The following is a 25,113-nucleotide window of genomic DNA, read 5'->3' as shown; positions in this document are numbered from 1 at the left end:
GGTCCATGCCACTAGGTAGGAGAAAGTTCACAGGGAAAAAAGAGCTCCTGACCTCTTCTGATAATTCTCAGATGAAGGTGGAGACTGGCCTGCCATGTCTCTAGCCATCCAGAGGCCAAAACAGGAGAGCAAGATCTTCTGGTGGGTGGATGCTGAAGAAGAAAGAAGCAGCAGAAGAAGGAAGCAGAAGAGGAGGAAGAGGAAGAAGAAGAAAAGGAGAAGAGGAAGAGGAAGCAGAAGAGGAAGAAGAAGAAAAAGGAGGAGCAGGAGGAAGGGAGATAAAGAAGAGGAAGAAGAAGAAGACAAAAGAGGAGGATGAGGAGGTGGTGGTGGCTCTTAAGAGGGAAACATTGCTTTTGAGCCTTCTGCCAGCTTAGATATTGTGAGATTGAAGGTGGTGACCTCAAGTGTTGTGACTCATGTGTTTATGGATCATTGAGCTGTAGCTGCTGGGAATGGGCCCCAGGGTTGCGGAAATAATGATGCCCTCAGCCCAAGGCCATGAAGCAGCCAGATCTCCTTGGTGGTGGCCTCAGGCCATGAACAGTCGCATCCTTGCCCCAGTGTGCTGCTGAAATGCCATTTCTATGTGTGCTAGTGAAGTGACTAAGACTGGGAAGCCTTGGAATAGTGCCTTCCTCTGAGTACTTCCAGGTGATAGTGGGGGTCGGGGGTGTCGAGGATGTGGAGTTTATTTCTGCTGTGGTCTTAACTGTGTTCCCAAGAAAGATAAGTGAGAGTCTTAACCCCTGGTACCTGTGCATGTGACCTTATTTGGGAATAGTCTTTGCAGATATCGTTAAGATCTGAAGATAAGATCATCCTGGATTTAGGTTGGGCCCTAAAGCCAATGACTGGTGTCCTTATAAGAGAAAGGAGAGGGAGAATTGACAGGTGCAGGGAAGAAGACCATATGAGGATGGAGGCAGAGACTGGAATTACGCAGCCGTAAGCCAGAGAATGCCAGGACCCACCAAAAACTGGAGCAGGCAAGGAGGGATTCTCCCTAGAGTCTGGAGGGAGTGTGGCCTTGCCAGTACCTTGTTTTTGGAGTCCTGGTCCCCAGAACTGGGAGACAGTAAATCTCTGTTATTTAAGCTAACAAGTTCATGGTCATTTCTTGCAGCAGCCTTAGGAAACTAATTCGACTTCTACCTTGCCATCTCTTCTTTCTGAACAACTTGAATATGCATGGACTCCACTCTACTGTCATCCATCCCTGCCTTCTTCCCCTCACTCTTTTCCTTCCCTCTCCCTTCCCCTATGTTCCCCTCCTCTCACAGAGGTCTCCATTCACTGCTCTGTTCTAGGTATTGCTAGTCTGTGGGACTCCAGGCATGGGTAGACACGGCTCCTGTCCTCAGCTCAGTTTGGTGGAGGAGATAGACCTAAGCAGGTCAATTCAAGGGTGGTAGGTGCTGGAGTTGACATTGGTACAAAACACTGTGGGAGTCAGAAGAGGGAGCGATTCATTCCGTGGGTGTAGGGGAAGTTTTCCCAGAGGTGGGAGCATTTGAGCTGCACCACTGGAGCATGAGTGAGATGAAGAGAGTCAAGTGGAAACAGGCACTCTAAGCAAGGGGAAATGTCATCTGAGGTGGATCTCTGATGGGTGAGTCATCAGTGACATATCCCTTACTTGTGCTTCTTTCTATTCCTGTGACATGTGATGAAGTGCTGGGCTGTTTTGTACATTCCATGACCTACCTTCCATTACCTCTAAGGTAATTTCTGGGTTCACAGTCTGGCCGGTGTTGGGCACAGGAATCGATTATAGCTCAGAGCTGTCCCAGGAAGTGTGATCTGCTCTTGGCCTGGTAGGCCCAGAGGTGCCATATTGAATCTAGGACTTCTCATGAATTGTGCTTATTGGAAAGGAGGAGAGCAGAGTCACCATGGAAGAGAGTCCCTGGGTGCACCTGCACTCTGCTGGGATCATGGGGTACAGACCAGCATTCTCAAAGGGTGTAGTGATAGATACACAGAAAGGCACTATGGATCCTTCTCATCTAGAGTGGAACTGACCCATGAAGCACTCTCTAAAGGTTTCTCTACCCCGAGGGGAATGGAAAACTAGTAAGACAGCCTCATTTTAAAATTAAAGTAGTTGAATGCTGAGACTTTGGTATTATCCACTTTTGAAAGTATGCTTTTGACTTTTAAGTTGTATTTGTGTCTGGGTTTAAGAACTTGCACTTGACTCTTCAGGTATTCTGCATTCAAACTAGAGACAGGTTGACTTTGTCCTGAAACATTAGACTGTGGATGATGCTCCAAATATGCTAATTGAAGCCAAAGTGTGTTAATTATGGCCTGCACCTTGAAGCCAGGTCACCGTTCAATAGACAGGAGTCAGCTTAGAGTAGGGCAGGTCAGGGTGAGGGAAGCAAGACACTAAGTCCCCAGGGAGACATTGGCTCCTCACATAGTGTAAAATCCCTTGGTGTATAAGATGCAAGTCCTGGCTTTTCTCTTGTGTGTCTTAGAGCAAATTACTAACCCACTTGTGCTTCAATGTTCTCATCTGTAAAAAGGGCATAATATTAGTATCATCTTCAGGTTCTGTGAAATTAAAATGAGTTAATGCATGTGAAGTGCTGCGTGCTGCCTGGCATGAGACCAGCAATCATTGAAAGCTCTGTTATTATGAAGACCATGGCTACTTTCTGCAAAGAGTCAAATGAGATGATGTAGGTGAAGTGTCTAGCATATTGTGACCGCATCCTAGGCCCTCAACAAGTATGAATGCCCCTTTACCTGAAGGCACTTCCCAGCTGACCTGGAGTCGGAGGCAAGGACTCAAGGCGCATAATGAACAAGAGTCTAGAACAGGTGTGGAGCAGGTGCCGGGGATCCGTGTCACATCTGCTCAGGGCAGCCCCGGGAGCCTGCCTGACCACACAGAAGGGGGTGGCTCTTCCAGCACCCCAAGATGCAAGGCCAGGGAGATGACAGGAACCATCAACAACTGCTCCTGCTCCAGGCCTGGCAATGGACAGAGCCACCCTTAGTGGCAAACCCATTTCCTTAATGCTATTTCTAGAAACTATCAGGGATGCTTGCTAAAGAGCATGGGGTTCAGGTCCCATGCCTGTGTTGGGGGTGTGGGGTGGTGTTGTCAGGGGTGTGGGGGGTGGTCCAGGTTAGTCCAAGGCAAAAGCTACTGGAGGAAACAACATTGAGCATTGAATTAGTGCTCACTCTTGCATCTCACTGGATTCTCACATTAACCTTCCATGGTGGATATGAATATTCTCGTTTTTATAAAAGAGGAAAGGAAGGCTTAGAAAAGACAGTGACCTGCCCAGGGCCACCCACCTGATAAAGGCAGAGCTAAGAATCAAACTCACTCTAACTCAAAGCTTCAGTTTCTTTCCCTCCACCAAACTGCCTCTCTGCTTTCATATCCCCTTAATGATAAACACACACTTCTGATTTTACCGTAAGATGTTTTTCTTCTAAATTTCATTTTAAAGAGAAAAAACAATATTATTTTTTGTTCAGTTAAATAAGACCTTTTTATTGTGCCCAGAAGAATATATAGGCAACTTGGAGGATAATGAAACTGAACATACAAACTTTCTAATTTACTAAACATACCATATCCCTGTAAAGAACTTACCTAGTTTTGCTTGCAAAAGAGGAATAAATTGAGAAATTACAGGAAAAGTATGTTTTCTTTGTGAATCTGGAACAAATTGAAACTAGGATATTATCTGTAGGGAAAAATACTTTAGGGAGAAAACTTCTAAATTGTTTTAGAGATTCATTTCTGTGCCTTAAAAAAACCTCAAATTTGCATGAAAAGAGAGATGATAAGAGGAACCTGTAGAATTTCGGCTAGATCCAGACTCTCATCCTCAGCACTCCTGGCATTTGGGGCTGGATGATTCTTTGTTGGGGAGCTGTCTGATACATTGTAGGATGTACCGCAGCATCCCTGGCCTCACCCATTAGATGCCAGCAGCAACTCCTTAGTCGGGACAACCAAAGACGTCTTCAAACATTGCCAGATATCCCTCTGGGGCAAAATCACATCCTGTTGAGAACCACTGAGCTAGATGAAAAAATGTTATCATCAATTAATTTTCATGCTTATTCTCATGGTTTGTGGCATTATATCAAGAGCACATCTGCTTCCTGGCAGTTCCCAAGAGGCACCGGCAGAACAGAGAGACCTTTTCATGATGGGATCCTATGGGGCCTCTCCATTCTTCATTCCTCTTAAAAATAAAAATAAAAAAAGCAGCTTTATTAAAATATAAATCACACATTATAAAGTTCCCTCTTTTAAAGAGCAGCATTCAGTGGTCTTTAGAATATCCACAGAGTTGTGCAACCATTACCACTACTTAATTTTAGAACATTTTCCTCACCCCAGCTCCTGGCAAACACTCGTCTACTTTGTGACTCTGGATTTGCAGGGATCCATTCTCCAGTGTGAGATGCCTGGCTTGAAAACCAAACAGCCAATGTTGATAGGGTTCCTTCCCCTGACCCAATAGCTCCTTACCCTCCCTTAGGAGTTTTTAAACTTGCTTTAAAATCTGGTTTAAAATTCTTCCCTTCCAGGAAGCATTCCCCAGTTTCTTCCAGGCCTGACTGTCTGATCGTTGCCCCCAGCGCTTCCAATTGCAGCTACTCATACAGAAGAGCTTTGCAGAGGCAGAGGCCTTCTGGCCCGGCCCTGCCGCTGCCATTGTGCACTCAGGCCAGCGACAGGAGTCAATATGGTTCCTTGGCTGATTTGCTCTGGGCCTCAAAAGCTGCTTTGCTTTGTGGGAATTAAAAAAAAAAAAAAAGCAACAAAGTATATTGAGTAAGGAGCTAGGCAGGCAGGTCTGTGGCCAGTCAGATTCCTGGGCTGTCAGTAACTGAGGATCCGTAAGATTGAGCCGCTAGGGCAATGGGCAGAGGTGAAAAAGTCAAGATGAAAATCCATGAACGGTTCTAGCTAGAACACTCATTCCAATGGGAAAAAAACAAGCAGGAGGTGTTAGTGCCCAAATGTCTATGGTTTTGTTTGTGGAAAGCCAGAGCAAGGAGCTGGTTTATCTTGGTCTTAGGGCTGCTTTCAACCTGCCACGCTCCAACTTTGACGAGGTGGCAGCAAGGCCTGGGAAGCCAATCTTGGGGCCTCTGTGAGAAGGAAGCAGGAAGGGCAGGAAATGACCTCTCCCAAGCATTTGCCATGTGTTAGCACTGGGCCAGAAGGACCATAGCTGAGAACGGAGCATCCACCAAGTGCCCAGCTCAGCTCTAAGTCCTCACGTTCAGTTCCCAAAGCGAGCCAATGAGATGGGTGCTATCACTGTGCCCATTTTGGAGACAAAAAAAGCGAAGACCCAGGGAAACTGAGTGAATTGCCCAAAAGGTCACTGAAAAGTGGTGAGTGTGGGGCTTTGGTCCAGAATCTGGGCATGTAACTACTGCCTGATACCGCTTCTTGGAGGAGCACTGCCAGGTGCTCTGACATGTATAACCCCCCTTAGTTCTGATGACAGCTCTTAGTTCTCATGACATGCGTAACCTACCTTAGCTCGTCAAAGAAGAGAGCTAATTATGATTCTAGTTATTTACATAATTTAGATGACAATTTTGAAAACAGTTATACTTCAGAGGTTCATGTCTCTGTGCTCTCATGTGAATATTATTACCTTGTGTCCAAAGGAGGGTCTGATGCTCAGGGAGATTAATGATCACTCAGCTCCTAGGTGGCACAGCCAGGTTTAAACCCAGGCTAAAACGTGCTCATCCCACAGGAACACTGCCAAGGACAGTGCCCACAACTAGGTTCTTCCAAAAGTCAGCCTGGAAGCCTTAATTCTTACCCCTTGGAAAGAAGAGCCACTGGTTATTGAGGGAAAATGACTTAGTTCTTTTCTTGTCTTCAGGCGAAGGTGAAAAATATGCTCCTAGAAGGATCTGAAAAAATTTTCCTTACAGAGATAGAAAGAACGTAGAAAGAGAAAAATGGTGCTGAATCATAGGATCCTGAAAAGGAGTTAGGAGAAATAAGGATCCGACTGTTTGCATTCCTTGGAAGAATCTTGCAGGACTGAGGACTGGGAAACATGTGAGTTGAGCATGGACAGGAAGGCTGGTGGTCAGGCCATTCTTGGTCAGGATGCTTACATGGAACTTACCCCAGGAGGATCCCTACTGCACAGTCATGCCTAAGACAGAAGCACACCTCAAACTGATAAATATACATGAACACACCTCAAACCTGAACGGAAGCTCATCAAAGAAGAGAGCGAATAACAGTGCTAGTTATTTACATAATTTAGATGACAATCTTGAAAACAGAGTTATACTTCAGAGATTCATTACTTTAATCAGGTTGCAAGTAATGAAAAATAACACAGATCGAGCCAGGCTGATTTGCGTGAGCATTAAACATATAGGTCAGTATCTATACATAGAGCAAAATGCCAGAGACTGCAAATTATCTTAGAGTCATTCTAGGATAAATGGGATAATGGATCAAAACAGAAAGTATGAAAAATAAAAATTGATCAGGACAGTTATTTGAATGTGGACTTAGATGGCTCTGTAACTGCTTTAATCAAAGTATATAGCTGTTGCATAAAAGAGTATATCTTAGTGAAAGCTTAGTGGGTGGGAACATGGCATGAATAAAGGATTTTATTACCATAAAACCATAAAGTTCAATTTTATGCAAAAATAAAAATGACAGGCAATATAACAATTGGGCTATCCAAGAAAGAGTATCCCACAGATATAATCTACTTTTGGGTTGGCTCTGGACAGTTTGATTGCTTCAGTGGGAGGTAACTAACTGACTACATGGAGTGACTTGCTCTTTCTCTGGAGGTTTTGTCCCACCTCCAGACTTACATACATGTTGTTCTTCTGCCTGCAGTGCCCCACCTGCTCTTGTCAGCAAACACATATTCGGCCTTCAGTGCAGAATGGAAGGCAATCCGGTAGCACAGTAGAAAGAGGGCTTTGGCCTTGGACTCCCAGTTTAGCCATTGTCTGGGTGGCTGGTCTTGAGCAGTTTACTTAACTTCTCTAATCCTCTGTCCCCTGCAACCTCCAATAGGTAACATAGCATTAGTCCCCCATCAATGATCTCCTTTGTCATTTTTGCTTTCCTTATCACTATTATAGCATTCACAATTATAGACTACTTGCTGTTTATGTGGATGTAGCATTTGGCTTGCAGTCAGAAGTCTTGAGTTCAAATTCCAGAGCTGCAAGTTACTGGTTAAGCTTCAGTTTCCTCAGCCTGTTGTCCCAGCCTGAGCAACATAGTGAGACCCCCATCTCTACAAAAAATAAAATAAAATAAATTTACCTGGGCATGGTGCACGCCTGCAGTCCCAGCTACTAGGGAGGCTGAGCTGGAAGGATCACTTGAGCCCAGAAGATCAAGATGGCAGTGAACCATGATTACACCACTTTGCTCCAGCCTGGCCAACAGAGCAAGGCCCTGTCTCAAGAATAAAATAAAATAAAATAAAATAAAATAAAATAAAGTAAAATGATGGTAAAGCCTGTCGAGGCAAAGACTGACCACTGATCACCAAACCTGTCATAGCTGGTCATGTGACTGAGTAGAACCAATAGAATATAAGCAGGGATTATGAGGGCCACTGACAGTTCCTGGCCTTTAAAAGCCCTCCCTGCTTCCAATCCTGACAATTTAAGGTAGTTGAGAACTGTAACCTAATAAGCCACGTCTTGAAGGCAACAGAGACACAAGATGGGGGAGTCTTAGCCCCTGACTCACCACTTGGGAGAGCTCATCCCTCCAGCCAAATAAGGAATATCCATTTTGGGCTTAATGTGAGTGAGACACAAGCATCTCTTGAGAGCTGGCAGTTTATCTGTTACAGCAGCTAGCATTACCTTAACTAATATATCAATACTGTAGAATTGTTGTGAAGATTATAACATCACCTGGCAGGGTTCCTGGTACATAATAGGCCCTTAGCAATGTCTAATAAATGAATGGACCATTATGTTCTCCAAAAGAGAAAATAGAATTAATATATATAATGATGTCCCCCATGCTAAGCCAAGTTTATTTTTTTTTTCTGTCAAGTTAGATACACATAATTGGGATTCCTCAGAGGTTTGTAAGGATGGTACTCTCTTGTGGCTAAATTAGTATAACTTGTAATCAAATTTCTCACAGATTTCCAGAATATTGGTGCTGAATGGGATCTTAGCAAGCAAGTCACACACACAACTTTCTCATTTCACAGATGAGAAGACAAAGGCTTAGAGAGGGTAATTACTCTTGGGTAATCAGGGGCAGAGCAAGGGCTTTTAATTATTTTCACAATAATAGAGAGATTTTGTGATTGCCAAAGTTACAAATGATTGTGGCTTAAAATTGAGAAAATAGAAAAGTTTTATTTGATGGAGAAAATAAGATTAACTCTCGAGTAGCCAGGGGTTATGTTTTTAATCTTTTATCTATATATGTTGTGTAGAGTTTAACAGAGATCATGGTGTTTACACAATTTTAACTACTGGGCACCAAAACTTGACCCTGGGCCTCAGGGAGAATTGGGGCTCCCTGGGCCACTCTTAGAGGCTGAGATCTCAGAATAGGATTGCCATGACTGCTTTGACAAAATGACATCTCATAGGGTGAGAGAATTCCTACTTTCTACTTGAGGAGGTCGGGGTGGAGGGCAGGGGTGGTGAGAGTTGGAGCCTACGTGTTCGGGGTCAAGCCCTCTATCCAGCCTGGTGCTTTGCAACTCCTGCCTGAGTGGCAGGCTTTTTGTCCAGAGGGCCCAGATAGAGTCTCAGGCGTGCGGCTTTCAAAGCCAGGAAGCTGGAGCTGTGGCTTCAAGGCTGGGAGCTTCCCCTGCCTACTTCCCTAGCAACTCTCAAACAGTTCTCCCCTCAGTTATCCTGAATGGTGACTTTTGGGAACTGAGCACTTCTTTTGGCTATAAAGTGAATTCTTCCCGATGGTAATTTGTTAATAACTTCAATAAACCCTAAGCAGGTATTATTCTGTCACAGGTCCCCTTTGGTCCTCAAGATGGTGGATACATCTGGAGAAACTGCCAAGGGAGAGGGCAGAGGGAGGCCCTAACCCCTGGCAAAGGGTGGTTAATGGCCTCTCTGGCAGATGAATCCTGCCCTCACTACCATGGCACCTCCCAATTAGCCTATGAGGGTCAGCAGTGCTGCTTTGGTCACAGAGGAAACCACGGACTGACATTTAGTGACAAGAAGGAGGTTGTTTCATGGAGAGCAGATTTGGGGTCCTGCAGCTCTCTGGGTTTCAGTAACACCTTGGGCCTCATGATTGCTCCCTAAGTGACAGAGCTTAATATTCAAGGATGGTGTGATGGAAAATTCAGCCTGGCTTCTTTATGCCATCATGAATGTCTTGTTTCCTCCACTTTTTCTTTCTGTCTGAACATCCCTCTCCCACTGACTCCACTTTCCTTGACAGCTGTTGTCTCAGACTTAGTGTCTACAATGATGTAGGACATATCTGTAGCCCATACAAAGATGAGCTGCCATGTGGCTCTTCCGCAGCATGGAGTCACATTCAAAGTACTATCTATCACTTCAAAATACTTAAAAGTAACTCGAGTCTTCACTATAGCTTATTGAGAAAATGCTGAAGATACATACCAGTCGTAATGCACAGAAAACTAGAAATTCTTTCTCTCCTTCCCCCATACCCAATACAGCAGCTTCTTCCTACCCTACTGCAGTCTCTCTCCTTCCTTCCTCCTCTTGTTTTCCTAACCAGTAGGTGGGGGCCTGGCCCCGCATTCCCTGCTCTTTTACATATATACTCTCTGCTCTTTCTGAAACAAACCTAGCCCAGCTTTGAGGTTCTCCCCCACACAGCTTCTGTTATGCTCTTAGAAAAAGCCCAGAGCTCTCTCAGGCAGGGAAGAGGGCAAGGCTCTGAATATTTATATGTTAATATGTTTCCTTGTCTCATAGCTTAAATTCTTCCCTTCAGTTTTAGTTGTGTTTTATTGCAACACAGCTTCATTTCCATGATGGATGTCTTTGCAGGGGGTCTGCTTAGACATGGATCAGGCTCGCAGAACGGAATAAATAAGGTGGTGACTGACTTCAAGACATTGAGAACAAAAGCCCATGGCACACAACAGGAGCCAGTGAGTTGTTTCCAAAACCATTTGGACAGTTCCCTTTTGCCTCCAGAGTTATTTTTCCTTTTGCTCTCCTCTTTATTTATTTTCTTCCCCCATTCTCCCTTTTCTGTCCTTTCCGCCCTCCCAAGCTGTCAACAACAGCTCCCCTAGACTCTGCCTAGCACAGAATTTTGCTGACTTCTGAGAAATTCAAGAGGCAAACCTGCAGGGCAAAGAAAGTGAGTATAAATGTATACTGAATTTCATAGACAGGGAAAGGGAAACCCACCCTCACCTCCTGCAACTGGAAGTTAACACTTCCAGCCAAAGAGAAATGTGAAAATGAAGCCTTCACAGTATTGCAGACAAAGGAGAATGGATATCGTGCTTTTAATTGGTAAATGTGACACTGTCTCCCATGAGGATTGGAGTGGGTTGGTGGTGATGGAGAGAGGGAAATGGCTCAGAGTAAAAAAGAAAAAATCAGACAGGGCGATTTTATGTGAAAAATATAACTGTAGATGACATGATCACTTTCTTGGTACAGGAGGGATTAAACCACTTAGAAAGCATCTGTAAGGAGAGGTGGGATGGGAATACCAGGTCAAATGCTGCCCGAGGCACGTTTGAGGTCAGATACATACTGGTCTGGGTCAGCCCCCAGTTTGCACATGGCAGCTTCCTCTAACTACGAACATAGCAGCTGTCTGATAATCACTGGCTATTGATTGACTAATTAATTAAACATATTCATGGTGTCATTTTAGGAAACTTGGGAAAAGAAAGGAGTGTTGCAGGGAGATCTGAAGCAAAGAAGAGCAGTTGGGAAGAAGCACATAGAATCTGTCTCCCTGCGCTCTGGGAAACGATTGCTCTCCTTTTGTAGCTGTAGCCACCACCACGCATCCCATTCAAAGGGGTTTCCTCTGCTGTTGAGCAAAGTGGCCTGCCCCCCATTTCCCCAGGTTCTGCTGGCTAAGTTCACTTCTAGCCCCTCTACCTCTGCCTCAGCATGTCCATGACAAGGACAAAAGCAAGCTGTGGTCTCAGGCCCCAACTGCCTCCCTCCTCTCCCACATTCAGAGGCAGTACCTACCATGGACAGCGGCCTTTGTCAGAGGCTGCCCACACTGGAAACTGAAGCATGACACCTGAAGCCTAAAAACCTTTCCTCATTAACACTTCCTCCTAAAGCACACTGCTGGCATCATCATAGGCATGCAAGCCATTTGCAGCCCAGATGAATGAGGAGTTTTGACTCCTCTTTATGTGAAACTATCTTTGTCATAAGGCTGGCTTGACAACAGTGAGATTTCCCAGTGAGGCTGTTCCCAGTGCCATTACGCCACTTGTCTTTGTAGCAAAAATGTGTTGTGCGCTTATTACATGCTTATGGGGCTAAGTGCTGAGACTAAAAAAGGTGAACCAGATCCCTTCCTGGCCTTTAGAAGTTCAGAGTCCAGACACCAATTCAAATTATTGCAATACCAATTCATGGCACCAGGTCTAATGTCGGCTCTGTTTAACAGGCTCCAGCCCTTCCAGGGCCTAAGATGAGAAAGGAGGACAAGCACTCCAGGCTGATGGGTGCCCTTTCTCCTTCCTCGAGACAGTTGATCTTATTTTTAGTTAATTTTGTCACTCTTAACCTTATTTTGCCATCTTGAAATTTTACCATCAGCTCCTCCCTTGCCTTTGCTCCCTCACATACAATCACCAAATTTGCTGGTTCCATCTCAGACATGTTTTTGGACTCTCTCCCATATCCTCCAACCCCTGGCCCCTCTTCCTTCCTGGCCTTGAAAGCTGACAGTGGTCAAGTGCCCAACTGGTCTCCTTGCCCCCAGGCTCTCCCTCCTCAGTCCTTCTGCCATCCTGCCTACATGGTTATTTTCCTAAAATACAAATCAGATTGCATCACTCCTCACTTAGAGACAATCACCGACTCTCAGCTTTCAGCGTGACTGGGCTTTGCACCATCTGCAGACACTTGGTGGAGGAGGGGGTATTAATGGCATTGCCTGGCCTAGGGAGAAATGTGAATGGAAGGGAAGGGGACTCAACCTCAGGATAGGATGGGCAATGGCAGGGCTCTCATCATGATTGCACATTGAGACCACCTGGGAGAGCTTTGATGACCACAGATGCCAGAGCTGTTTCACCTCCCCACCACCCCCAGCCATTGGATTTGAGTCTGTAGGTGAGATCTGAGCACCTGTAGATTTATAAAGCTCCCTGGGATGAGTCCTGTCACAAGCCACTGTGCTGGGGACCTCAGCAGGCTCTGCATTTTGGGATGGATTATGTGCTTTGAAAAGGCACCCTCACATCAGCTCCACCTCATGGAAAGGGAGGTACCCTTGTCTCTCCATGGTCTTTTGGCTCATGGTCCCAAACCAAACAGTGACTGGTGGCCCATGAGTCCATCCCAGCCCTGATTTTGGCTCTGCAGCTCCCCAAGCTCTATCCATCTGATCTAATTTACCAAAAGCCAGGCTGTTTCACAGATAATATAATGCTTAACCAATTCCTCAGTCTCAGCGTACTCTGTTCTCTATAGGGAGTTAATCTACAACATTTTAGTTGTTTCCTTAAAATAGCATAGTGGTATATTTTATGAGCACGACTTGAACCAAACACAATCTTTGTTTGCTTCAGGCTTGATTTGGAAAACTTCTTGATGTTCTGGGTTTTGCAATACTTTAGCAGTATTAGAAAATATTTAGATTTGCTTCTAGTTAACTAGGTGCTCTTTTAGGGAGGTGGGGATAAATCTCGTTGATCTCATAGTTCATTAAAAAGAGTATTGTCTTTTCCACTCAGGGTTCAGCAAATGTGTGTGTGTGTGTTTGGAGTGGGGGTGGTTTTATTTGATTATTGGCATTTTAATTTACTTCTTATTAGGAAACACACGTTTCCTTTGATGGTAACCACAACAGTGCTGCTACACTAAACTACTCCATGGCTACAAAAAATGACAAAGTGTCGGAAGCCTCCTATTTTCTTTGAGGATGGTAGATAAGCCAAAGACTTTTTAATTTTGTTTTGTTACATAAGTCTCTGCTACTGGCCTCAGGCTAGTCCAAACAGCCTCATTATTCAAGTCAGGGCCAGCCAGGCTTTAGGCGAGGCTGCCTGGGTGGAAACGTTCTGCTCCTTCGTCTCCATCCTCCGCACTTCATTGTGCACCGCCCCCTGCACGATCCAAGCCTAAAAATACCCCAGTTGTCCACAGAGCCTCGTCTCTGCTGGCCTTGCCTCTTAATGCAAGAGGCAAGTTCTGTCTTCATTGCCTTGCCCCTTCCCCCACCTCTTTCACCCATTTTTCCCACCTAATAATTATAAAGAAAACCATTAGCCATGAAACCTTCCCCTCCCCCCTTGCTCTTTTATCTACTTAAATATCCTTGACTGCGAGACATCGAGTACAGCACATTCATTAATTTTTAATCTGTCTCTTCTTGTGGTTACTGTGTTCCAGGGACTGAAGGACCTCGAACAATGGTCTCTGAAACCTTGGGCTGAACCTCTTTTGTTGTAGGCAGGGAGGTAGCTGAGGGCATAATGGAGTCTGATCAAATAAATATCTGTTATCTGAAATAGCCTGTTCAAGGTGAATATGGATTTTCATCACATTAAACTCAAGCTGGTGAGACAGGGTTTTGGGCCTGAATATTATTAGCAAACAGAAAAATAAATTTTGAGAGATGATAAACTGAAAGAATTATTCCTCGTGGGAGAGCTGTTCTGGAGGCAGCCCAGAGGACTCTGAGGGCAGACAGCTGCAGAACCACAGGGCCCCCTCATTGCTGGATCAGAGGAAGGAAGTCCAGGGAGGGCCTTATGGAGAAGCTCTTATGTGCTATTGGTGTTTCTGGGGGGCCCTGGGTTTTGCAGTGCACACTCTCCTTGGAGGATCTGATCCACTCTATCCCTAACTGTCTGTGCCTCCCACAACTGGTTCTCCAACCTGCTTTCTCTTCTGAGCTGCAGAACCACATATGCAGTGGCTCCTGGGAATCCCCAGGAGGGAATCCCCAGGTAGTTCCAGAACAGAATTCACTCTCCAGACATCCCAGTCCTGCTTCAAGCATGCCCTTCTCCTGAGCATTCCTCTAATAATGGATGGTACCATTGCCTATCCATATTCATAGGCTGGGGACCTCGAAGCCTTCCTTGGTTTATTTTCTCCACTATTTTGCCCAACAATTTGGCTGTGAAGACGCCCAATTGTGTCTCAGATGCATCTCTCGAGTCCATCTGAACCCTCTGTTGTAGTTCATTCATTTTCCTTCCCTTGCCTGGAAGGGCAAATGCCTTCCAGCCGAGCTTTTCAACCTGTACACATGTTGCGCTCTGGCCTGTCTGCTACGCTACCATAAAGTTCCACAGCACATGTCCCATCAGGCCACGGATGAAAAACCTCCCAGGCTCTTAGAAGTCTACAGAATAAGGTCTAAACTCGTCGTCACAGCTTCTCAGACTCTTCACAGTCTGGCTCCAACCTGCTTTCTTAGCCTTATCTTCCAGCCTCAACCAGCTGCGCACTCTGTTGTCTACTTGCTGAGCTCACGCATCTCCCTAGATTCAAGTTTCTCCTACCTGTCACTTGAATTCGTACAATGGCTGATATGGTTTGGTTCTGTGTCCCCACCCAAATCTCATGTCAAATTGTAATCCCCACATGTCAGGGGAGAGACCTGGTGGGAGGTGATTGAATCATGGGGGTGGATTTCCCCCAGCTGTTCTCGTGATAGTGAGTGAGTTCTCACAAGATCTGATGGTTTAAAAGTGTGGCACTTCCCCCTTCATTCTCTCTTTCCTGCTGCCATGTAAGACATGTCTTGCTTTCCCTTTGCCTTCTGCCATGATTTTAAGTTTCCTGAGGCCTCCCCAGCCACGCTGAACTGTGAGTCAATTAAACCTCTTTTCTTCATATGTTACATAGTCTCAGGTAGTTCTTTATAGCAGTATGAAAATGGACTAATACAATGTCCCTACTTCATGCTAAGCAATGTGTTACTCACCATGGATTCAGAGAGAAGTGAGGCATAGCTCCTGGAAGGGCTCAGCCCCCGAAAGGGGAATACCCAAGAATGAAGATAATTGTAAGGAACACCAGGAAAGAGATAGGAACAGTCTGTAGGACTTCACTCAAGGGAGCTCATCGTTATTCCTGAGAGGGCCAGAGAAGGATTCTAGAGGAGTTAGCTGTTAAACTAAGACTTGAAAGACAAGTGCAGCCTGGGTCCAGTGGTTCACACCTCTAATTCCTGCACTTTGGGAGGTCAAGGTGGGCAGATCACTTGAGCTCAGGAGTTTGAGACCAGCCTGGGCAACATGGTGAAACCCTGTCTCTAAAAAAAAAAAAAAAAAAATACAAAAATTAGCCAGGCGCAGTGGTGTGTGCCTGTAGTCCCAGTTACTCAGGAGGCTGACGCAGGAGAATTGCTTGAGCCCAGGAGGCAGAGGTTGCAATGAGCTGAGACTGCACCACTACACTCCAGCCTGAGTGAAACCCTATCAAAAAAAAAAAAAAAAAAGGAGAGAGAGAGAAAGAAAGAAAGGAAGAAAAGTAAGTGCAGAGGAAACAACCTAGGTAAAGGCACAGAATTATGAGATGGCAAAGCATGCCCTTGGAATGGTGAACAGGTCCACACGGCTGGAGTAGAGGGTGCCCAGGAGAGCAGAGTAGGAAATGAGGCTAGGGAGGGGGCTGGGGAAGGAGGAAGCACTGTGTATGTCAGGTTACAATGTTTGTACTTCCGTTTCTATTCTTATTCACAATGAAAATGTGTTATCTGTATTCGTTTCCTGTGGCTGCTGTAACAAGTTACCACAAACTGGATGGCTCGACACAATAGGAATTGATTCTTTCACAGTAGTCGAGGCCAGAAGTTCAAAATCAAGGTGTTGGCAGGGTTGGTTCCTACTGGAGGCTGTAAGGGAGAACCTGCTCCATGTCTCTCTCCTAACTTCTGCTGGTTGCTGGCAATCCTTGGTGTTCTTTGTCTTGGAGATCCATCACCCCCACATCTGCCTGTCTTCACCCAGTATTCTCTGCTGTGTGCCTATGTCTAATGCCTGTCTTCTTGTAAGGATATCCTTCATTGGATTCGGATTCATCCTAGATCAATACAAGCTCACGTTACCTTAATTACATCTGCAAAGACTCTATTTTCAAATAAGGTCACATCATCATCACCAGGAGTTAGGACGTTAACCTATCTTTTGGGGGAACACAGTGTAACCCACAACATCATCCTTGACGCCAACTACATAAGTGTTTTAATAAGGTGCATTAGTTCAGTTCAAAAGGTATCTATGGAGTGCTTGCTCCATGCCAGGTGCCCTTCAGTGGCACCAGGCATTGAGAGTAGATGTGGGACAAGCACCTTCACTCAACGAGCTGGTTCATATAATGCAAGGTTCTTGATTTAATGAATCCAACCAGCACTGGAGTGTCTACTACAAGGTGAGTGATCCTGCTCTGTATTTCTCAGGACAGCCTTGGTTTATGCCAGTTGTCCTAGTATCCCATCGAGTTAGCCCCCACTCTCACTCTCATTCCTGATTTGAATGATACTTTTTATGGTTCCTAACAATAAGGGAGCTACTGTGTCAGGTAATGGAGATACAAAAGTGAAAGGGTGGGGATGGAGGGGTCCCTGCCCTCAAGGTCACAGCAGGAGGGAAGTAAAGAAGCAGGAGGGAAGTAAAGAAGCATTTATAGTTCAGCATAATAAATACTCACCTTAGGCAGTGACAGGATGCCACAATAGCGCATAGGGGTTTCAACTGGAGGGTTCTTGTCAATTCATTGAAAATCAATTTAATGAAGAACTGGCTTACCTCAAACTGACAGAGAAAAAAACTTCTTCTAAGTCTAGGAGAGCTGGCTTGAGTGGCATTGCTCTGTGACCCTGCTTAGAGGAACCTCTCTCTCTCATCTTCTTCCTTTCTTAGTGTGGCCAAGAGCTGGGGTTGGGGTTGGGGGCATTTGAGCAGATGAAGCAGGACAGACATGCTGTGGAGCCAGCCTCAGCAGCAGAAGGCTGTTGCTGTGGAGGGCCAAGGCCTCTGCCTATCTCTCTACAGGCTGGAGATATCAAAACTAAATATTGGGGCAAAAATCTCCAAAATCTGTTGAAACCACCTGTGCACCAATATGGCTATAATCTCTGTAGATGGTTTGTGGACATTTTTGATAACTTGATAAGTTAGCAAATTAGCTTTTGGTAAACTGTTTTTTTGTTTGTTTGTTGTGGCCTCATAGTAGTGGAGCCCAGAAGTTCAAAATCAAGGTATTGGCAGGGTTGGCTCCTACTGGAGGCTGTAAGGGAGAACCCGCTCCATGTTTCTCTCCTAACTTCTGCTTGTTTTTTTTTTTTTTTGCTTCTTTGTTTTTTGTTTTTGAGAACTGACTTTTGGAAAATGGTAGGTTCAGGTCATTGGATATCAATAAAGAAAATATGGGACATTTGAGGCAAAATGGTTAAAAAGCTCAGACCATGGGTGCAGTTGAGCTGAGTTGGAATTCTGGCACTTTTATTTAATAGCTGTGTGACATGGCAGTCAGTTAACTTCCTGGAGATTGTTTCCCAAACTGGGAGAGCACTGTCTAAAGTTTTTAGAAGACTGATTTTGCTGCTATTTGTAAAGGCTCTTCCTAGAATGCCAGGTTCAGAGCACATGGCAGTTGTTATTAACATTATTATTGTCTTACTAGATCAGTGTTTCCAATCCCAAATTATTGGCTGGCCAGTGCCTGAGGACGCCAGGGGCCTCAGCTGTTGCTGGGAGAGGGCTCAGGAGGGGAGACAGAATGAAGATGTGCAGTCATCCCATTGCTAGTTCTCTTTGTTACTGCGATGGGATATCCATACCTTGAAAAACATCTAAGGAGACTTCCTGTGTGAACCTGGGGGGACTAGTCCCAGCCCTAGAGATCCTGGCTTAGTTGGTCTGAGATGGCCTGGTTGTCAGGGTGGTAAACTTTTCCTCTGGTGATTCTGATATGCCGCAGAGCCTAAGAACCACCGTACTACACCTAAGGGGCTTTGTCTGTCTGCCTCTCCATCTAGAGTGGGCCCATTCTGGGGTGGGGTGAGAAACATGTTGTTCCCTGACCCTGGCCCCGAAACAGCTGGGAGAACCAGAAACTCGAGGGGTCAGTTTCAAATCTGATGCTGCTCAGGGCTGTTTGCAACGGATGAGGAGCAGAAGGGTTCGGGAGAGTACTCGACGCACAATACTCAGACCTCTCAGAGGGAGACTTGGCTTCCTCCTGCAGAACTGTGTTAAGAAGAAAATTCTCTCTTGGTTAGGTACACAATGTTTGCCTTCTGAGGAGATAAATATGGCCTTTCACAGCAAGTGGAGAGCCTGTGCTCAGGCACTTACAACAAACAAGCAGAGGTCATAAGCATTCTGGTCTCAGATTTCAGCGATCTCGGTCTCTCGGGTTCCCCAAATTTCTCTTTTTCCTCCTTGGTGGTAATGCTCTCTGGACCCATAGCCTGAGGGCGAGTTAGAGGAGGGAGAGGGCCCTGTGCCTTCTAAATCCTCTGGGGCACCCAGCAGCCAAGTGTTAGGGCACAGCTAAGCCAGTGTCAGTGCCTGAGCTGGAGAAGGCTGCAGCAAAGTCTGCCCTGAAGAAGAGGCCAGTGGGAACAGAGAAATAAAATCCTCCCTCTCCTTCCTTCCTTCCTGCCTGCCTGCCTGCCTGCCTGCCTTTCCTCCCTCCCTCCCTCTCTTTCCTTCCTTCCTTCTTTCCTCCCTTCTTTTGTTCCTCACTTCCCTTCCTTCCTTCCCTCCCTCCTTACCTTCTTTCTGATTCACGGCAGGATGAGAGTGTCTCCAAATGCAAGGTAATGCTACCTTTTACTTTGTAGCACTTGTGGCTTGATCTTTGGACTCCAGGGGTACTTAGGAAGATGAAATCAATTCCACTGAAATCTCCTTTCTTCCTCAGGCTTCTTACCTGCTCACTAAGACAAGTTCTTTTGTAAGAGGGAGGTTTTAAAAGTCTGTTAAAGGACATTACCAAGAAGTCAGACCTATGAATTTACAGCCTTTTGGGATCCTCCTAACACCGTGCACTCCATGAACTTCTTTGGATGGTAGCTCAGAAGGTGGGATTATTCTTCTTATGGGATCTCAGCTGCTTTGATAGATCAGTAGCATAAAAAATGGGGTCACATAGGGTAAAAGAATGAAAGGAATGAGGCAGACCTCAAGCGGGGCCTGGGAGATTGGAGTTACCTGCCATGTCTTTTTATTTAATTTTTCTTCAAAACAGCTCTACATGGTGAATTGGTACCTGACCTTCTTTCATAAGACGGAAAACTGGGGCATGGAACTTGTCAGTGAAGCTCAGCATGCTACAAGAGCATCTTGGTTTGTCCTAGTTGAGGACTGGAAAATCTCAATCTCTAGTCAACAAATGGTGAGTTCTCTCTCGGCGGCTGCAATCAAAATGCCAGCTTAGTCAGGGCTGCATCCCCAGCAGGTTGATAACCAGCCCACCTGGGGCCTGCCTGTGCACACAGACACACTCTCCACCATGAGGCACAGACAGACCCTTGTTGTTTGTCTGCCTTTATGACATAAATCTCAGAGAAATAGCCAACATCAGACAGAAAAGACTTCAGAAAGGGGATTTTCTAAAACATGTAGATACTGGAGAGAATAAGCCCAGTGTCATTTTTATGGCAGGGCTCTCCACAACAAAGAAAACAAAGAGCTAAGGTTTTTAAATTTTTCATTTATTTATTTATCTGTGCTTATTTGACCATGCTTTCTCTGGTCTTATTTCTTGCTGGCCATGCCTCAGAGTGTTCCTACCCAGGGATGGCCTGCTTCCGAAGAGGCACAGTGATTTGGCATAGCCCACAAGAGCAAGCATCAGCCTGGGAAGAGACTGATCCCACACCCACCCACCCACCCACTCATTTATTCAGTGCTCCACATATCGCCAAGTGCCTTCTATGTGTCAGGCAAGGCTGAGACCTGGCTCCCACTCATGGCTGCTAGGTGGTGAAAACTCAGCTTCTTTGCCCCGTAGAATGATCAGGAAGAGCCCCGTGAAGCCCCATTGAGAAGGGGCAGGATGAAGGAGCTGCTTCCTCATAATGACATTGTCCAAGAATGACCATGCTCTTCAATGATGCTCCATCCAGCCCGGCATTGTGCAGCTATGTGGATGTTATTATTCTATCTTGTGAAAGGACACGGTGAATGCTGGAATCAGTGAATCATCTGAAGAAATGAGAGGTGGAGTGGGTGGGCGGGTGGAGCCACCGAGCTAGAGACGTCCTTTGTCCTCACAGGCAGCTTTGGCCGTAGTACTGGGTTTGAAGGGATGTGGAAGTGACACGTACCACCTCTACGCCATGGCCTTACGACACTGGGCGCTTGCTCCTCTATCCTTTCATCTCCCTTCCTGTGGGCTGGGACGGATGGGCAGTGTGACCCAGCCTTCGTCATGCCTGTGAGGCTAACACTGGGGATGCCAGGACCTGAGATGGAGAACCTGGGTCCCCAAAGAGTGTGTGAAGTGGAACCTGCCACCAGTCTAGACTGCTCACCTCTGCTGTGTGTGAGGCAAACACACTTCTGTCTTATTTAAGCCACTGACCTCTTGGGCCACTGTTACAGCAACTTAGCCTTTGCCCTACTTATATAAAGGGGTGAAAGAGCAGCTCTCTCTTCCTTTCCTGAGTTTAGAACCAATTAAGAGAAGAATAGTGGACCCAGAAAGATGCAGAGCAAAATACTGTGTCTTTTACTGGTAACACTGGGCTGGAAAATGCAGCATCGCAGCTGTGGCCATGCAGGCTTGCTAATACCTCGCTTTCGAGTTAGACCTACCTGCCTAGGCCCTGGCGCAGCTGACAGCTGCTGGTACTGGGGGCATATGAAGGGGAAGAAATGGTGCCTCCAGGAAGGAGAGAAGAGGCTGAGCCAAGGAGCCTTGTTTTTTCCCTCACAAACTCACCAATGAGATAGATCTTTTCTCCTCTTCTGGGCAGAGTAGGAGAGGCAGGTGGGGAGAGGTGAGGAGGCTGCCATAGTCGAAGGCCTCTCCCAGAATGTGAAGAATGGTGAGCCCCCCTCACATGGCAAATGCCCTGAAGTGGGCACTGGTGGTGCTGCTACCAAAGCCCCTGTGCAGGAGTTAGACCACTGAGCATTCTCTAGTCTTGGGTGAATCTGCTGGAGGGTTTCAAACAGGGGTTTGGGATGGGTCATCATCAAATAGTTTCATGAAAATCACCTCTGTTCCTCCATTTCTGATGACTTATCTGTGAGCACACTGGCATGTGTGGGGCACAAAGAGTTTCAGGTGTGCACATGGGTGTGCATATTTCCGTGGAGGGTTGAGTGCAAGAAGGAGCAGGTCTTCTCATTTCTTAGATCAATGAGTTTTTGAGAAGTGTGAATCTCTACCTGTTTTGTTTTTCATTTCAGGAGCCCAGATACATTTAATACTTTTGGTACTGGGGTTATTGATAAAGACGAACATCTTTCTAGGATTAATGAAGAGCAAGCTCACAGGCCCTGCACATGTTCAGGCCTCAGCATCTCTAAACCAGAGATTGTGCAGCCCTGGAACTGGTTTCCCTGTCTCTGCTATCTACCGTCTTTAACATAGTGGTAGCGGAGTGTCCTTCTAAGACCACGTCTGACGGTATTCACCTTCTCCAAAACCTCTAAGGGCTTTCCATGTCCTAAAACATGAAGTACAAATCTCTTGTGTGGCATTAAAAGCCTGCCCTGATCTGGCCTCAAAGGACATTTCCAGCAATAATTCCCCTTGGCCCACTTTAAGTTTTGCTCCACACTCTACTCAAGCTGAAGTACCTTCCCTCCCTCCCTCCCCTTCTTTCCTTCCTTCCTTCCCTCCCTCAGCATTGGGAAAGACCTCAACATCTTGGATTATGTAATAGTCTCCTAAGGGGTCTCACTGCTTCTACTTTGACCCCCCTACTGTCTATTCTTACTTCAGCAACCAGACCAATCCTGTTTAAAACCCAAGCCAGGGGGAGGAGCCAAGATGGCCGAATAGGAACAGCTCCGGTCTACAGCTCCCAGCATGAGTGAAGCAGAAGACGGGTGATTTCTACATTTCCATCTGAGGTACTGGGTTCATCTCACTAGGAAGTGCCAGACAGTGGGCGCAGGTCAGTGGGTGCAGTGCACCGTGCGCGATCGGAAGCAGGGTGAGGCACTGCCTCACTTGGTAAGCACAAGGGGTCAGGGAGTTCCCTTTCCTAGTCAAAGAAAGGGGTGACAGATGGCACCTGGAAAATCGGGTCACTCCCACTCGAATACTGCGCTTTTCCGACGGGCTTAAAAAACGGCGCACCAGGAGATTATATCCCACACCTGGCTCAGAGGGTCCTACGCCCAGGGAGTCTCGCTGATTGCTAGCACAGCAGTCTGAGATTAAACGGCAAGGTGGCAGTGAGGCTGGGGGAGGGGCGCCCACCATTGCCCAGGCTTGCTTAGGTAAACAAAGCAGCCAGAAAGCTCCAACTGGGTGGACCCCACCACAGCTCAAGGAGGCCTGCCTGCCTCTGTAGGCTTCACTTCTGGGGGCAGGGCACAGACAAACGAAAAGACAGCAGTAACCTCTGCAGAATTAAATGTCCCTGTCTGACAGCTTTGAAGACAGCAGAGGTTCTCCCAGCATGCAGCTGGAGATCTGAGAATGGGCAGACTGCCTCCTCAAATGGGTCCCTGACCCCTGACCCCTGAGCAGCCTAACTGGGAGGCACCCCCCAGTAGGGGCAGACTGACAACTCATACAGCTGGGTACTCCTCTGAGACAAAACTTCCAGAGGAACAATCAGACAGCAGCATTCGCGGTTCATGAAAAACCACTGTTCTGCAGACACCGCCGCTGATACCCAGGCAAACAGGGTCTGGAGTGGACCTCTAGCAAACTCCAACAGACCTGCAGCTGAGGGTCCTGTCTGTTAGAAGGAAAACTAACAAACAGAAAGGACATCCACACCAAAAACCCATCTGTACAACACCATCATCAAAGACCAAAAGTAGATAAAACCACAAAGATGGGGAAAAAACAGAGCAGAAAAACTGGAAACTCTAAAAAGCAGAGCACCTCTCCTCCTTTGTTCCTCACCAGCAATGGAAGAAAGCTGGATGGAGAATGACTTTGATGAGTTGAGAGAAGAAGGCTTCAGACGATCAAACTACGAGCTACAGGAGGAAATTCAAATCAAAGGCAAAGAAGTTAAAAACTTTGAAAAACATTTAGACGAATGTATAGCTAGAATAACCAATACAGAGAAGTGCTTAGAGGACCTGATGGAGCTGAAAGCCAAGGCACGAGAACTATGTGAAGAATGCAGAAGCCTGAGGAGCAGATGCGATCAACTGGAAGAAAGGGTATCAGTGATGGAAGATGAAATGAATGAAATGAAGCGAGAAGGGAAGTTTAGAGAAAAAAGAATAAAAAGAAATGAACAAAGCCTCCAAGAAATATGGGACTATGTCAAAAGACCAAATCTACATCTGATTGGTGTACCTGAAAGTGACGGGGAGAATGGAACCAAGTTGGAAAACACTCTGCAGGATATTATCCAGGAGAACTTCCCCCATCTAGGAAGGCAGGCCAACATTCAGATTCAGGAAATACAGAGAACGCCACAAAGATACTCCGCGAGAAGAGCAACTCCAAGACACATAATTGTCAGATTCACCAAAGTTGAAATGAAGGAAAAAGTGTTAAGGGCAACCAGAAAGAAAGGTCAGGTTACCCACAAAGGGAAGCCCATCAGACTAACAGCGGATCTCTCGGCAGAAACTCTACAAGCCAGAAGAGAGTGGGGGTCAATATTCAACATTCTTAAAGCAAAGAATTTTCAACCCAGAATTTCATATCCAGCCAAACTAAGCTTCATAAGTGAAGGAGAAATAAAATCCTTTACAGACAAGCAAATGCTGAGAGATTTTGTCACCACCAGACCTGCCCTAAAAGAGCTCCTGAAGGAAGCACTAAACATGGAAAGGAAAAACCGGTACCAGCCGCTGCAAAATCATGCCAAAATGTAAAGACCATCAAGACTAGGAAGAAACTGCATGATCTAACAAGCAAAATAGCCAGCTAACATCATAATGGCAGGTTCAAATTCACACATAACAATATTAACTTTAAATGTAAATGGACTAAATGCTGCAATTAAAAGACACAGACTGGCAAATTAGATAAAGAGTCAAGACCCATCAGTATGTTGTATTCAGGAAACCCACCTCACATGCAGAGACTCACATAGGCTCAAAATAAAAGGATGGGGGAAGATCTACCAAGCAAATGGAAAACAAAAAAAGGCAGGGGTTGCAATCCTATTCTCTGATAAAACAGACTTTAAACCAACAAAGATCAAAAGAGACAAAGAAGGCCATTACATAATGGTAAAGGGATCAATTCAACAAGAAGAGCTAACTATCCTAAATATATACGCACCCAATACATGAGCACCCAGATTCATAAAGCAAGTCCTGAGTGACCTACAAAGAGACTTACACTCCCACACAATAATAATGGGAGACTTTAACATCCCACTGTCAACAATAGACGGATCAACGAGACAGAAAATCAACAAGGATACCCAGGAATTGAACTCAGCTCTGCACCAAGCAGACCTAATAGACATCTACAGAACTCTCCACCCCAAATCAACAGAATATACATTTTTTTCAGCACCACACCACACCTATTCCAAAATTGACCACATACTTGGAAGTAAAGCTCTCCTCAGCAAATGTAAAAGAACAGAAATTATAACAATCTCTCAGACCACAGTGCAATCAAACTAGAACTCAGGATTGAGAAACTCACTCAAAACCGCTCAGCTACATGGAAACTGAACAACCTGCTCCTGAATGACTACTGGGTACATAACGAAATGAAGGCAGAAATAAAGATGTTCTTTGAAACCAGTGAGAACAAAGACACAATATACCAGAATTT

The 25,113-nt window shown here is 45.7% G+C and overlaps 1 long non-coding RNA gene across 1 annotated transcript; it reads left to right on the top strand.

The window, feature by feature from the left end:
• Positions 1–10,161: 10,161 nt before the first annotated feature.
• On the top strand, positions 10,162–23,787 carry LOC130541603 (uncharacterized). Its single transcript, XR_008955684.2, has 3 exons — positions 10,162–10,351; positions 19,414–19,560; positions 19,948–23,787. It is a non-coding gene; the product is annotated as an uncharacterized LOC130541603 (long non-coding RNA).
• Positions 23,788–25,113: the final 1,326 nt, after the last annotated feature.

The sequence above is a fragment of the Pan paniscus genome, chromosome 5, assembly GCF_029289425.2.
Source record: "Pan paniscus chromosome 5, NHGRI_mPanPan1-v2.0_pri, whole genome shotgun sequence".
NCBI classification, from domain to species: Eukaryota; Metazoa; Chordata; class Mammalia; order Primates; family Hominidae; genus Pan; species Pan paniscus.
The sequence above is the reverse complement of the archived record's forward strand: the minus strand, read 5'-3'. Positions and strand labels throughout refer to the sequence as shown.